This window comes from Perissodus microlepis, chromosome 3 (assembly GCF_051167445.1).
Source record: "Perissodus microlepis isolate ML-2025 ecotype Zambia chromosome 3, ASM5116744v1, whole genome shotgun sequence".
NCBI lineage: Eukaryota > Metazoa > Chordata > Actinopteri > Cichliformes > Cichlidae > Perissodus > Perissodus microlepis.
In genome coordinates, this window is record NC_140463.1 from 11,972,473 (window position 1) to 11,988,107 (window position 15,635).

At 38.9% G+C, this 15,635-nt stretch overlaps 1 long non-coding RNA gene across 1 annotated transcript; it reads left to right on the forward strand.

Annotated features, from left to right (window-relative positions):
• Positions 1–11,828: 11,828 nt before the first annotated feature.
• Positions 11,829–15,433, forward strand: LOC146389929 (uncharacterized). Its single transcript, XR_014798572.1, has 2 exons — positions 11,829–12,250; positions 15,283–15,433. It is a non-coding gene; the product is annotated as an uncharacterized LOC146389929 (long non-coding RNA).
• Positions 15,434–15,635: the final 202 nt, after the last annotated feature.

Genomic DNA, 15,635 nt, shown 5'->3' on the forward strand with positions numbered 1-15,635 from the left:
CCGGACGTATACTCTTTATTCACCCACAGAGCCGCAGACGACTGCGGGACTTGGCTGTAGTCGTCTACGGCCCTGTTGTGGCTTCAGCTCTCGCCGGTGATTCGAGAATCTTCCAGAGACCGACGACTGAACCTGAACGAATCCCTTTGGTTCAGTCTCAGATGCTCTTTTCGCACCTTTTTACACATATTTTCTCCTGATAGTTTGTGAGCCTCTTAAACACATTTATTTTATTTTTACATGTATTTTGTTAAACATTTCACTTTTGAAACTGGTTTTCATTGTATTTTCCTTTAAGGTTTTTTTTTTTTTTTTTTGGAGGCATGCTGTTAGGTTCATGCTTGCTTTATGTCTGGGGCTCATGTGGGAGAAAAGCTTGCACTTCATGATATTGTAAGCCAACAGTTGAGCTAAGAATCATCACACACACACACACACACACACACCTCTATTTGTGTGTGTGTATGCGCACATGTCTTTTTAATGTGAATGTGGTTTTCTGTCTCTATGTGTTAGCCCTGTAACCGACTGGTGACCTGTCCAGGGTCTGGGATATGTTGAACTGTTAAGCACTGTGGCACCTTCTGGTAGGCTACTTTCTGACAACCTGAGTCACCTGGTTGAACTGCATTCCACTCCATTGCCATCATCTCTGACACCCACTCAGAGATGATGAATGCTTCCGTGTGTCTATTAAAATTTTCCATTAGTACACGTGTCATTCTCACAACTGCTCCTAACCCAACTGCCCAATTCTCTGGGTTAATTTAAATACCTAAAGAGCAGAACAAATGTTAGAATCAAAATCAGTCAGAGCTGAAGAGCCTGTTTTATTCAGGAATCTGTAGTCAAGCTCGAGAGTCTCTTCTATCATCTTTTTAGGTTTTTCACAGTAAGAATTATTTTTTTTATTTTCTTGTATAACCAACTGCACAGTTCAGCACTGTAACACTGCAGGCGTTTGCACTTCTTTTGTATAATACCTTATAAGTAAATGGTAAATGGCCTGTATTTGTATAGCGCTTTTCTAGTCCCTAAGGACCCCAAAGTGCTTTACACATCCAGTTATCCACCCATTCACACACACATTCACACACTGGTGATGGCAGCTACGTTGTAGCCACAGCCACCCTGGGGCGCACTGACAGAGGCGAGGCTGCCGGACACTGGCGCCACCGGGCCCTCTGACCACCACCAGTAGGCAACGGATGAAGTGTCTTGCCCAAGGACACAATGACGGGGCTCGAACCAGCAACCTTCCAATTACAAGGCGAACTCCCAACTCTTGAGCCACGATCGCGCCCACAAGTGTCATACTTGGTACTCCTTTTTTTTTTTTTTTTTTTTTGAGTAATACAGTGAGCTACACCAAATCAATCGACATCTCATGTGAGAATTTATTCTAGCTATCCTCTTTAACATCTGCTGGAAAACAGTGAATTATGATAAATGACATCACTAACTATTCAGACAGAAGGAAACCTGCACCTCAGCTCCTGAATAATTCTGGCTTTGAATTTGAAATGTGGAAGCAAAGTTTCTGCTCTCATGCTGGCTCTGTTTTGTGTCTTGCAGAAACAGATCAGACATTTCTGGCAACACTTCAGCTCCTTCCACGGAGAAGAGCATAAGATGACAGTGATGATGATCCTGATGAAGGCCACAAGCCAAAATGTGTTGGTGGAGCAGTAAAGTTTTCTAAATCATTCAAATGTTCCTTGAGCTCCAACTTTCTGTTTGCTTATTGTTTCAGGACTCTGTGTGTTGATCTTACTGACAGCTTATTCATTAATTAGCAATTATTAATATTATTGTTGAAAAAAACCCTCCAAATTTAAGAAAGAGGTAAGTTTCGTTTTATAGAAGAGATGGAGCATTCTCTCTGTTAGGTGAATATCTACAAATATACAAACAAATTACATATGTATCTGAAGATAGCAGTCAGCAATGCAGCCCGATTTAAAAAGATCAATATGAAAATAAAATAATGAATCTGAACTTTTATTGTGACTCTTTCCTTATTTGTTTAAAATGTCTGAATAATGAGTCATTACTGCTTTTCTTGAAACCTCAACACAGAAAAAGAATAAAAAGTAAATGATGTGAAATTCATCACTTTATTGCTCTATGTCGCTTTCTTTGTCTTTCTTTAGTACAGGGTTCATGATTGTTTTGTTTTTTTTTTTATGTAATGTGAGAACAAGGTGTGAATTACTGGGAAAGGTAATTAGTGGCAAAGGTTTTTAGCCAATGAAAAACTGACACACCACACACTCACTTGGAAAAGTGCCATGATTTGGATGTAATCACTGTACTGTTTTCTAATATTGTCACTAATAAGAGATGAAAATAATTTAAGATGTTTTCAAACTGCTGCCAGCTTTTGAATCTATACTGAGCCTTTCAGTGTTTTCTCCTTGTGCCTCTGTGGACTGTCTCTGGCACCAAAGTTTCCTCTCAAAGTCCAAAGACAGACATGTTTGTTCCTGAGTCTGGGTCAGGGATTTGTTAAAACACCTGAAGCACCTTCTGGTACTTTCTGAGGAACAGGCTCACCCAGTTAACCCTCATAATGTCCTCCCAATTTCCATACACCTGTGGTCCTCAGGGTCAAAAATGTCCCCACTTCATTTGAGTGTTTTTTAAAGTATAAAGTATAAATTGTCAATCAATTCAGTGTTACACCTTAGTTTAACTTAAGACCAACACATTAACACAAAATTTACCCAACATTTTACATTTTAGGGCCACCAGACCTTGTTTACATAAAGTACACCCTGTTTTTTTAGCGAAAACAAATTGAGAAAATAAAATATTTAATTGTTTAGATAATTTTGACTATCTGACTAACTACAGAGTGCTGTATGTTGAACTTTAGTGAGAAATTTTTTTTTGAACCATTTAAATTTTTTAAATGACAGCACATAATCACACCTGTGGTCCTCAGGGGTCAAAAATGTCCCCATCTGGTTTGATTGATACTTAATTAATATGAAGTGGATTTTTCCCCCACTTTTAATTAAAACTTAATTCAAACATTTTTTTTATTCCATTTCAAATTTAAGTCTAATAAAAACCTCATAAAAATGATTTTTTTCTTTGTTTTTGGGTAAAAAATAAATTAAATCATCAGTTATCGTGAGGATCGTTTCACAACCAGAGTCGGTTGCTTTAACAGATGATCACGGACGGGTTTATGTCAAAGTTAATTTAGAAAGCTGTTTTTAAACTACTTCAAGTTTTTTACTGGCAGCAAATAATCACATCTGTTGTCCTCTGGGCTCAAAAATGACCCCGTTTGCTTTGACTGTTTATAAAGCAATAAGTATAAAATATCATCCATCTCTGTGTTTCGAGGTTTTATTCAACTTTATTCCAACTCATTACCTGACAGTTTTCTATATTTTGGCATGGTAGGAACACCAGGGCATGGGTCTGAGTGAAGGCAAACTTTCATGAGGACAAAGGCGGGTCCATATTTGACACAAGTGCAGGAGGAAGCTCAGGTTTATTCCTCTGCACTGGTCCCATCATGGACAGCTTTCTTTTCTGCAGTTGCAGGCCAAGGGTCATATACAGTAAACAAGTTGTTACAGGTGATTGTTTTCTTTTGGAAACCTGCAATGTTAGGGACAACTCGCGTAGCGACTCTACTGGATGCACAGCAGTAAGAATCAACACACCCACATATGCCTACAGCTGCATTCGATCCATTTTTCTTCCTCTCTCGTTGTCCCTCCTTGTTCGTCATTGAGTTGGCTGTAGAGCAGCTCATCTGCTAATTGGATGGTTGTTGGTTCAATCTCTGTGTGCTCTAGTCTGGAGTTCTTACCAAGGTGTCCTTGGGCAAGTTACTGAACCCCAACTTGGTCTCTGATGCATCCATTGGCATGTGAACGTTAAAAAGCAGAATACAAGCAGAATACACTGTGTATAATGCTTTCAGTACTCGAGTAGCAAAGCCACTGAAGGAGTATGGGACCTGGCATCTGTGCTTGGACTGTGGTAGATTGTCTTTCTCTGAGGCACATGAGAGAGTCAGGCATCGTCTGTCACTGTGAAGGATAGAAGACCAGATCAGTGTTTCCTCACATTACTGCAAATATTCCTCTGTCTCAGCTGACTCCTCTTTCCTGCTTGATTCTTTGTCTTCATCATAATTGAAATGGAAGATGTGTAGTCCTCTGACACATCTTCTATTTCAGTTTCACATTCTGACAATTCAAGAAACTTCAAGAAGCCCAGTCACTTTCTTTCCAAGCTCCTCAGACTACCATGTCCTGGATGTCTGAGAACCTACTTGAACATAGTTCAGATTCTTCATCACTTTCCTTCACTTCATAGCCTTCTTCCACTTCTGCAGGTGGGTGAAGTGCTTTTTCAGAGAAAGGGTAGCATGTGCTCTAAATATTGACAATATTTTCTATATCTTCTAACCCTGGATCTTCCTGAACATTGATTCTCCCTCCTCATTATACTAGAGGACAATATGTGCTTTGTTCTACTGGTCATTGCTTTGCACAACATGGTAAAAAAAAGTATGTTCATCAAAGTATGCAAATCTCCAGTGCAATGGAGGCTTGTGAGCATACTTTCTGTGTATGTGTGTATGTGTATCCAAAATGCTGCAGCAAGAGTACTGACAGGGACTAGAAAGAGAGAGCATATTTCTCTTGTTTTGGCTTCCCTTCATTGGCTTCCTGTTAAGTCCAGAATTGAATTCAAAATCCTGCTCCTCACATACAAGGTCTTAAATAATCAGGCCCCATCTTATCTTAATGACCTTGTAGTACCATATCACCCTATTAGAGCACTTCGCTCTCGCTCTGCAGGCCTACTTGTTGTTCCTAGAGTATTTAAAAGTAGAATGGGAGGCAGAGCCTTCAGTTTTCAGGCCCCTCTTCTGTGGAACCAGCTTCCAGTTTGGATTCGGGAGACAGACACTATCTCTACTTTTAAGATTAGGCTTAAAACTTTCCTTTTTGCTAAAGCATATAGTTAGGGCTGGACCAGGTGACCCTGAATCCTCCCTTAGTTATGCTGCAATAGACGTAGGCTGCCGGGGGATTCCCATGATGCATTGAGTTTTTCCTTTCCAGTCACCTTTCTCACTCACTATGTGTTAATAGACCTCTCTGCATTGAATCATATCTGTTATTAACCTCTGTCTCTCTTCCGCAGCATGTCTTTTATCCTGTCTTCCTTCTCTCACCCCAACCGGTCGCAGCAGATGGCCGCCCCTCCCTGAGCCTGGTTCTGCCGGAGGTTTCTTCCTGTTAAAAGGGAGTTTTTCCTTCCCACTGTCGCCAAAGTGCTTGCTCATAGGGGTCATATGATTGTTGGGTTTTTCTCTGTATCTATGAAGCGCCTTGAGGCGACTTTTGTTGTGATTTGGCGCTATATAAATAAAATTGAATTGAATTGAATTGAATTGTATGTATTATTGTAGGGTCTACCTTACAATACGAAACACCTTGATGCGACTGTTGTTGTGATTTGGCGCTGTGTAAATAAAATTCCATTGAATATAGAGCGCCTGCCTCCTCATTGTGCTGACTGTTGTTGTTGTTGTTGTGGTTGTTATGACCAGTGCTTGACCCCACACATCAATGATCCAAGGTCAAAGATGTTTGAAAGCAGTATGTTGTGAAAATACGGTCCTTTGCAACACTTTGTACTTTGGGGTCATTTTTGTCCACGAGGACCACAGGTGTTATAAAATCCAATAAAAACCCCATAAATGAATCAAATTACTTAAAACTTATTCCAATCATGCATAGTATAGTAATGAATAACTTCTGTTATTTTCAGACCATTTGATGAATAAAGAACACATTTTTGATAGCAAAAGATTTCTTTAGAGGACAAAAATGACCCAAGGACAACACAAGGGTTAAACTGCATTCCACTAAACAAGTTTTTACAGGGCCTGTGCGTCAGAGATGAAGAGTGCTTGTGTGCGTCTCTTCAAATTTTCCATCACGTGTCATTCTCACAACTGCTCCTGTCAGTCAACTCTCTGGGTTTATGAAATAGTAAAAGCGCAGAACAAATGTTAGACCGAAACCATTCAGAGCTGAAGAGCCTGTTTTATTCAGAAATCTGGAGTCAAGATGAACTCAGTAATCATCAAGCTTGGATCTCCTCTATCATGTTTTTAACTCTTTCACAATAAGAAGCTGATAAAAAAATAAAAGTAAAATCTTGAGATAAAAGGGGTTTCATTAAGAAACAAGCAAAGAGAGTGCTCTGCTGTGCTTTGCTCTTTAACAAGGTGACGGTGGATTTTTTTGGATTTTGTTTATCATTATCTTAGACACTCCCCTCAGCTGATTTTTTTTATTTACATCCAACGTATTCCATTCACAGATCACATAAAAATCATTTTTGATTCAACACAAGATTTTTAATTTACTGTGACACAAATGTATGATCTGATGTTAAAGTGATTTCAGCGTGTTTTCACCTGCAGCTACATCTTAATGTCAAATATACTGAAAGATATTGTGTACTGAGAACCAACGAGTACTTTTACTTCAGGTTCTTTGAGTGTATTTTCATGCTACTGCTTTAGTAAACGATTCAAATACTACTACGTCTTTATTACACTTATAAATACGTGACCTGGACTTTTTGGGGTGTGACCCAGGCGATGAAGAACCTCAAGTGGTCGACTGGAGGCCAGAAGTCCTTCACACATCATTTGTTTCAAAGAACCAAAAGTCATCTGATATGAGTCTCCATAGGGTTACACTGAGTGTTTCAACCCCATTGTAACACAAAGTTACCTCAGCTCCCTGACTGATCACAAAACAGCAGAAAAATGTGGATAAAGAAAAGGGAGAGAGCCCTTACCAAGCTTCCACTTATACATATTTTACCTGTTTAATTTTTTATTCGTAATATAATGAAATTTCCCCTCTCAATGACACCCATGTACACATCCTGGACAGGGAGCAATGCAGGTTTGAGCGCAGAGAAAAAAAACTTGCACTTCTTGATATGATATATTTAAATGTGAATGTGGTTGTCTGTCTCTGTGTTAGCCCTGTGATAGAGTGGAGACCTGTTCAGGGTGTACCCACCTCTCACCCTGTGGTAGCTGGGATAGGTTCCAGCCCCCCATGTCCATGACTAGGATAAGTGGAAGAGGATGGAATGAATACTTAGGAGACCCTTTGAAATATAAATATCACATATCCTGAACTGTGACTGGATCACTGAAAGCTGATTAAAGTCAGTTTTCACAGACAGCTGGTATAGTCATGGCACCACGAATAATCAGGCTGGCTGTGAAGACACAGCGGATCCTCTCTGATCCCAGCCACCAACTTTTCACACTCCTCCCGTCCGGCAGGCAGTTCAGGAGCATTCAGACCAGACACAGAGACAGTTTTTACCCACAAGCCATCAGGCTTTTGAACACACACACACACGCACACACACACGCACACACACACACACACACACACACGCACGCACACACTAAATCCCAAACTGTCTTAAATTCTCTAAATATTTAATACTTTTTTACTCTTTTTGTCTTTATACATCAGAATCAATTCAATCGTTCAAATCATGCTCAAAACACACCTGTTCAACTTTTGAAGCTAATTAGTTTGACTTTCATTCGATCTGCAAAATATCTTAAAAGGTTATTTTGTGACCCAGAAAGGGTAATCTGGGGAAAAGGAGGATCGCATTTGTCGGCCATGGTTGTCTGAGCCTGTGCGTACTTGTAAGCGCAGCAATGGTGGAGGAGCTAAAAAGCTAAAAAGCTAAAAAACTTGTTACTTTTTCTGGGTCACAAAATAAACTTTTAAGATATTTTCAGGCGAGAATGTAGCTGTGTAAAGTTCAAATATCTGTTCGATTTATCAAGACATATCTGTGGCATCTATATCTAATGTCAAATCTAGCAAACTCTATGTTACAATGATTGCACAGCCATTAAGGATCAAATCAGTTTCTGAAAAATGTTCTGCTTTTTCTCCCTCTGCTTGCTTCTTACTGTCTTTGAGGCTCGGGACCAGCACTCCTGTTGTTGGACAGAAAGACATCAACTCAGTGGTAAGTAAAATGATGCTTTCATGACATTATTGTGTGTTGGGTGGTGGTCAGGGCTATCCAGACTGACAATTGGGACATTGAATGTCACCTCTCCGGTGGGAGGGAGCCTGAGATTGTCTAAATTGGAGTCTGTTTTATACCAAATGTAGAAAAAAATGTTTTAAGAAAGCAATTAAGTTCATGTTCCAAAAATATGATTGTTTGCTTGCAGGACACCAGGAGAGATGAGTCCTCCGTCACAGATGGTGTGGTCAGTGAAGATGGTCGCCTGCAGGTTCAAGCTCATTGCATCTCCAACCCACATCCACTGCCACTGTACTTAAGGGAAGTTAAAGACTTTCTTCTGCACCTACATTTGGATCACCTCGATCCATGACAGTCAGACTGGAAACAAGCCATCCTTAAAACATTACAACATTCCAGCTCCTGTGTTGGAATGCAAAACAAATGTGTTGTTTAAATCAGAGACTGCACTTGTGACAGAACAACAAATATTTTATTTTGATTATATAAGTAATGTAAGTACAAAACAAACTTGTGGTAGGCCTAAACTTATTTTCAGAATAATTACATCTGAGACTTTGTTTCATTGTAAGATTATAACAGTGATGGCAATATAATTGTTTGTTGTTCAGCAGAACAGTGTCCAGTATGTTGGCTGTTATACTTTGTTGTGTTTGAAAATAAAAGTTGGGCTGATTTTAACATCATTACAAAAAGTGTTGTTAATTATTTTTAATCATATTCAGGTTACCACAAATAGTTTTTTCATTTAGTTGAACTTGAAATGTTTGTCAGTAAGTAAACAATTAGTATTGTACAGTCAGAAATATCAAGTTATTCTAAATACTGCAGACTTGCAATGTATAAGTTGTCCTAACAGTCATCTTAAGTAAGCTTTGCTTAGTTTTTTTTGAGGCAACGAGTTTCCTTAATTTTTTTGAGTTCTGGGAACTAACAAGGCTGTACAGTGTACTCAAAATGAGTAAGTTGTCCTAACTTGGTCATCTTATGTAAACTTTATCCATTTTTTTGAGTTCTGGGAACAAATGAGTTTCTACAGAGTACTCAAAATTAATAAGTTGTTCTAATTTAGTCATTTTTAGCTACGCTTTACTCAATTTTTTGAGGCAACGAGTTTCCTCAATTTTTTTGAGTTCTTGGAACTAATTAGATTTTACAGTGCATTCCAGCCAATCAAACGATTCACATTCATTTATATACGCAGCTAATCAACGTGGTTGACAGGCTATGACAGCGTCCTTATGTGCCGACACCGGTGTTTTAGCGAACAAAGCGGCGTGGCTGATGAGGAGTAAAGCCACGTTAATAACAACGTGTACAACCAGTGGCGGAGCGGGGGGGGGGGGGGGGGGGGGGGTGGCTTACTGGGCTTAAGCCCGGGTTGTTTTGTCAGAAGCCCGGGGTCTTTTGGAGTGTAATTTTTTCATAGTTAGATGCCTGGCTGACAACTGTATAAAACAAAAACTACACACAATATTCGAAGCACATAGCGCACACTGTGGGAATTTATGACTGTGCGTAAATCCCCCCTAATATTGGTATGATCCGAGCTCAGCTACTGAGCGAGGGGGCGGGGGGAGCTGCTGCCTGTGAGTGCACTGTTGGAGAAGGTCAGCGAGGCAGACAGAGGAGAACTGAAGTTTGACCAGGTACCAAAGCAAATCATTCGTAATGTAAATATGACGGTGAATCACGAAAGATTGATATCAAACTGATCACTTGATCCATATTACGTTGCTTTCTCTTCGAGTGAATCAACAAATGGCGAAATGAAAAGCGGAACAACAACAATGCTGTTTCTTTAGAGAGTCTCAGCTTACATGTGTGTTTATTTCATATTTTCAGTTGTTTCCCTCCACGGCTAAATAAATCAGTTTCAGTAATGTACTGATATACAAGAATGGACATAAGGCAGGGCTCTAGACTAACTTTTTGCCATGGGCGTACCGGTACGCCTAACTTTAAAAAGTTAGGCGTACCGGCACAAAAGTTAGGCGCACACAAATTTTATAATAATTTATATAATATAATGTGTTTTTCTGGATACACTGTGCTTTTTCAGCATTCAAAGATTGATGACACCGTGTCAGAGCACTGGCTATGAATTTCAGAAGGCCTTAACTTAACAGAAAAGTTAGCAATAGTTCTTTTCCTATTACAGCTACATCCACTTCTGTCGTGCCTAGGCTGCTCACTAGGGCTGGGTATCATCACTGATTTCTATAATCCATTCGATTCCGGTATTCAAAGTCCCGATTCGATTCAACTTAGCCTCAGACAGTCAGAAATATTATAATTCTGATCATTTATCAGTACTGACTTCATCAGAATTGTGAACATCACAGCAGATGCCTTTGTGTGAAAGTAACTGAGAATAAAACACAGAAAAACATGAAGGAGATTTTCCTGGTCTGGCTTTTTATAGCAGATAACCTTAAAAATATTCTACAATGTTCTGCATATAAAGTTTAAATTTCTTCAGTATTGAACAACAGAAAAAATAGGCTTTCTTGTCCGAGGTCATTTAAGTGAAAAAAAGAAAAGAAAAAGAAAAAGACAGCAGCCGACAGCGCTGTAAACAACGGTAGACTGGTGGGTAATAAGCGAATGAATAATACAGAAAACAGAGATTGGAGACGGGAAACTGTTCTTGAAGTACAGAGAGAGAGAGAGAGAGCTAGCTGTGCATGAAGTGTGATTTTAATAGTCGTGGAAGCAAAACAGCAAAATTCATGACGACATTGATCAAATGTGAAGCGCAGTTTGCTGCTTCTTTTGCTGCTGGCTCGGTGAATTTTGGTTGGAGAGAGACAAAACCTGCAGCTCAGAATCAGCGCAAAAAGACGTATTCACAGCGCGGACCGGACGCATCAGGATCGCTAAGCTCCGACAGCGTGTCCGTCTACGGGCCGTCGGGTGAGAAAGCCGAGAAAGACAAAGTTGATTCTGATGCGTCGGTTCCGCTCCGTGTTTACGTCTTTGTGTGGAATCCGTGTACCTGCTCTCATCTGCTGTTTGGTTGTTGTTGAAATGGTTTTGTGAGCTTTGATCTGAGAATCTGGCGTTTCTGGCAAAACACAGTTATATTTAAAAGTCGATTCAGGATTTAATGAATTGATATCGCTTTATTCAAGCTACTCACCTCCCACTTCCACCTGCACTTTCAACTGGACCACGGCCAATCAGAGAGGTCCCGCCCCTTACTATCTCTGATTGGTTTAGTCCACGATAGGGGCATAACGTGTGTCTGTTGTTGACCACAGGGAAGGTTGCAGATTTTTTTTTTTTTCGCTACCCGAACAGTTGGTCGCACAGGTGCAACCAAATATTTTTTTTTAGTCGCACCACTGAAAAATTTGGTCGCATTTGCGACCAAATTGGTCGCACTCTAGAGCCCTGTAAGGGGCTTCTTTCAAAGAAAAAACTCTGGTAGATGTTATTTTATATATTATGCTTTGTATGTTGTTCAGTATATTTCTATGCAAAACAAGAGGACTTTCAATACACAGCAGTATATTCACAGCTGAAACCAGATATTTACATACACTTTATGGAAAAAACAAGAACATTTTTTTACTGTACAACATCAATTTAGAGTAAACTTTTTTTGTTTTGGATAAATAAATATTGAAATATCTTTTGAATTAGTTAAATATCAGAATAAAGAGAGACAGAGCTTCTATTTTTTATCACTTTCATCAAATTTAGGAATACATATGTAACATAGTTAATTAGAGTTGAAGTTAAATCCCGCTAAATGGGACATTGGCGCCACCTACTGTTGAAAAAGTCACCCTGCAACATTCACAAAGGGCAAGGGATTCTGGGTAATCCTCAGAATAATGGAGGATTCCTGCGAGGTAAGGAATGCGCAAATGTCGTGGGGAGGAAAAATCATATCGCAGGCTGTTAAAGTAATACAGTCTGACCCGATTATTTTTGTTGTTTATACATCATTTGTTGTGGGTCATTTATCCAGTCTTTATGTTGAACTGAGTGCACGTTTATGTGAGATTAATTTATTGGGAGGAGAGGAAACAAAATGGGAGCATAGTTAGCTAACTCTGTTGTTGCTTTCCCATTTAGATTTTGTGCTGATTGCCCACGACATTAAAAAGAGAGCATTCTAACCATTGCCTTTTTGTTGTGAATGCAGGTATGTGACTGTGCCACACTGTTTAGAGAATTTACATTGTTTCATGTACAGCTTTAAAATATATTTCTATATTCCTTTCATTTGGGAAATTTAACATGCAATGGTAATGGTGTTGAAGTTTTTCTATTTTGGTTGTATAAATTTAGCACTATACGATCACACTGCAAGTGGAAATGTAATCCTCAGAATAATGGAGGATTCCTGCGAGATTTTGTGCTGATTGCCCACAACATTAAAAAGAGAGCATTCTAACCATTGCCTTTTTGTTGTGAATGCAGACCAGAGAAGACACTACACAGAGGTCACACATATACACTAATTTTATTTTTTAATTAATAAGAAAACTCCAGACGATTCCATTCTGAGCTGAAGAAGCTTCTGATGGGTTAGTAGAGTCCATGTGAGTAAATTGGTGGCACACCTGTGGATGCATATAAGGCAAAACACAGAGCCTGTTTCTTTGACATGGGAAAATCAAGAGAGATCAACCAAAACACCAGGAACAGAACTGTGGAGCTCCATAAGTGTGGCTCAGTTTGAATACAATTTGGTGCCATTTGCAATTAAGAAATACAGACAATTTCTCTCTTTACTCTTAAAGTTAACAAATATGTTTTTATTTGGGAGAGGGAGAGAGAGAGAGGGGGGAGAGAGAGAGGAACAGAGAGAGAGAGGGAGAGGAAGAGAGAGAGAGGGAGAGAGAGAGGAACAGAGAGAGAGGGAGAGAGAGAGGAAGAGAGAGAGAGAGAGAGAGAGGAACAAGAGCAGGTGAGACAGACATGTTAGTCAAATGGTTGTTTACCAAAAGTATCACCGTATCATAGGTACTCATGTATCTCGTACCTAGTGTTTCTTTTTAGGTTTGTTATTTTTCAAATTCTATATTTATTAAGTTATGCAGGCTTGTTTGCACAACAAGGCTAAATAATTATATAAACGTTTCTGAATCTAAATAGTGGACGTTGGTAGAATTAAAAAATAAGTGTAGTGCAGGTATATGATGATTTTTAGTGCTACTATCATCTAGTTCTGATTCTGGGTCTGTCTTGGTTAAATCCTAAGTAGTCCTGATTTTGAACTGTTGTAGTCCTGTTTTAATTCTGGATCAGTGGTATATATTTTTCCCTATATGAAGTCATTCTTTTTTTGAACAAAACTCAAAACAGAGCCTATAAACAAACCCCCCCCCCCCCCCCCCCCAATCCCACATGCATACTACCCTTTAGGGCTAAGCCCCAGGTGTATCAAATGTCTGCCTCCGCCACTGTGTACAACCATTGGAGATGTGAGCAGGACAGACGGAACAATTGACAGAAAAAGTGTGGACTTTATACCAGTTTTTAAATTGTGTTGATAGGCCTCGTAAAACCGGAGTTACGATAAAAATATCTGCAATGTTTGGTTTCCTTGCTGAATACTGTCGTTCTTTATATTTACAGCGGGAAGAAACGGTAAAAACTGTGTTTTATAAGGAAAGCGCTCGAAAGCCTGTGAGCAAAAACAAAACCAAAAAACCCCCACCCTTTCCTATTGGTGGAAAAATGTACCATGTCGACCAATCAAAAAATGATATTGCAAGTTGTTAAGAAACGGGGGGAAGTTTTAGGAGTGACGGCGGTGCTTTGAGATGTGAGAGATCTTGTGTAGTTAGTGTGTAGTGTAGTCAATAGTTTTGTTGTGTGTATCAGAACAATGAGGCGACTGCAGAATGTTACAGGTGTTACAGGAGTGATACATCTCCTGCTGTCAGGCCTGCAGGTATCAGGCTGTTGTTCTCCTTTATCTCATAGTGGACAGAAATTATTTTTTGGAGTGACACAAATAATTTGTGTGGCATCAAATTTAATGCAGAACAGCTGATTGTTCTGTAAATAGTTTGAAATGTTTGTTTTAAAAAACGCCTTGACTGCATTTAAAAAAAAATAACTGCAAAAAACTTTGTTGTTTGCCAAACTGAGTTACTTTTTTGAAGAAGTAACTATATTGTGTTTTCAAAATTGGAGTTCAAGTTATTTTTACTTCCAATAGTGTTAACATACTACACAGGTCAATGACTAGATTTTTTTTACGTTTTCATTGTAAGTGGGCTAAAGCAGTTAATTAAAAGTAGTCTAACATAAATGTAAATGCTGTAATTTGATTATTTTAATAAACCATGTAACTTGGATGGATTAGATGCTGGCGTGACCACATTGCACACGTCTGCTGTTGGGGATCGCTCAGGGAGTTTGTGTGGTCGCTCAGACACATTAAAAATTAGATAAATAATCAGGCTGGCTGTGAATCAGCTCTACCGAAGCTGAATTTGACTAAAGCCAAAACTTGTCAAGAACCTTTGAAAGGATCTTCCTCAGGAAACGAGGAGGAAGCTTCAGTCTGTCCAGATAGTCTGCTATTGACTAAAAAATAGTTTTCTTACAGTCACCAACTTAAATACAACTTTCATTTTTTATATCTCTTAACTTTTCTAGTCCTCCACACGTGCAGGTCCTACACTTTAACTGCTTCACAAACCTTTTTAGAAACTTGTGAAACACAAACACACTTTATTATGAACAGTGAAGTTAATTTTTTTTTTTTTTTTTTTTTTTTAAAAAGAACAGTTTCAGGATTCAGGAGATTTATTGTAAGACTCCAACCAGTCCTCTAAGTGTAAACATGGTGTTGAAACAACACTGCCATCATGAGGTCAAACTGAAACATAGCTGCAGCTCATTAAAAAAGAGCCTCTGCACAGTTTGTAAGATTGAAACGATTTAAAAAGTAAAATTTGTTTTGACTGCTGAACTTTTAATGTTACTGAGGAATATTTAGGGGAAAAAATAGCAGGTGGTAAACTGGACTCACTGAGACTGACAAAAGATATAAAGAGATGAGTATTTTATATTTTACACGTACTGGCCACTTTATCAGATACAACGTGCTAGTAACATGTCTGACCCACTTTTTCCTTGAGAACTACTCTAATCCATCATGTCAATAATCCAACAAGGTGATGGAAACATTGCTCAGAATGTTTTGTCTGTTTTTAGGAGGATCGCACAGCTGCTGCAGATTTGCTGACTGCACATTCATGATGTGACTCTCCTATTCCACCGGAATAGAGCGCCCTCTAATTAAAGATAGCTTGGTATGACACAGGCTTCAAATCAATGTAATAAAAATAAATCTGTGTAAATCTTGTTTCTGTCTCCATTTATTATATCGTGCAAATATTATTTCTGCTGTTATAAGCTCGTAGCTTATATTGTAAATGTTATTTGTCTTATTGTTTTTGTTGTAAACAAATGAACGGAAATAAATAAACAAATAAATTTGCAAATCTTTGCAGTTTGAACTGAGAAGGTGTAATAAATGTGGTATTGTAGGAAACCTTAGAACCACA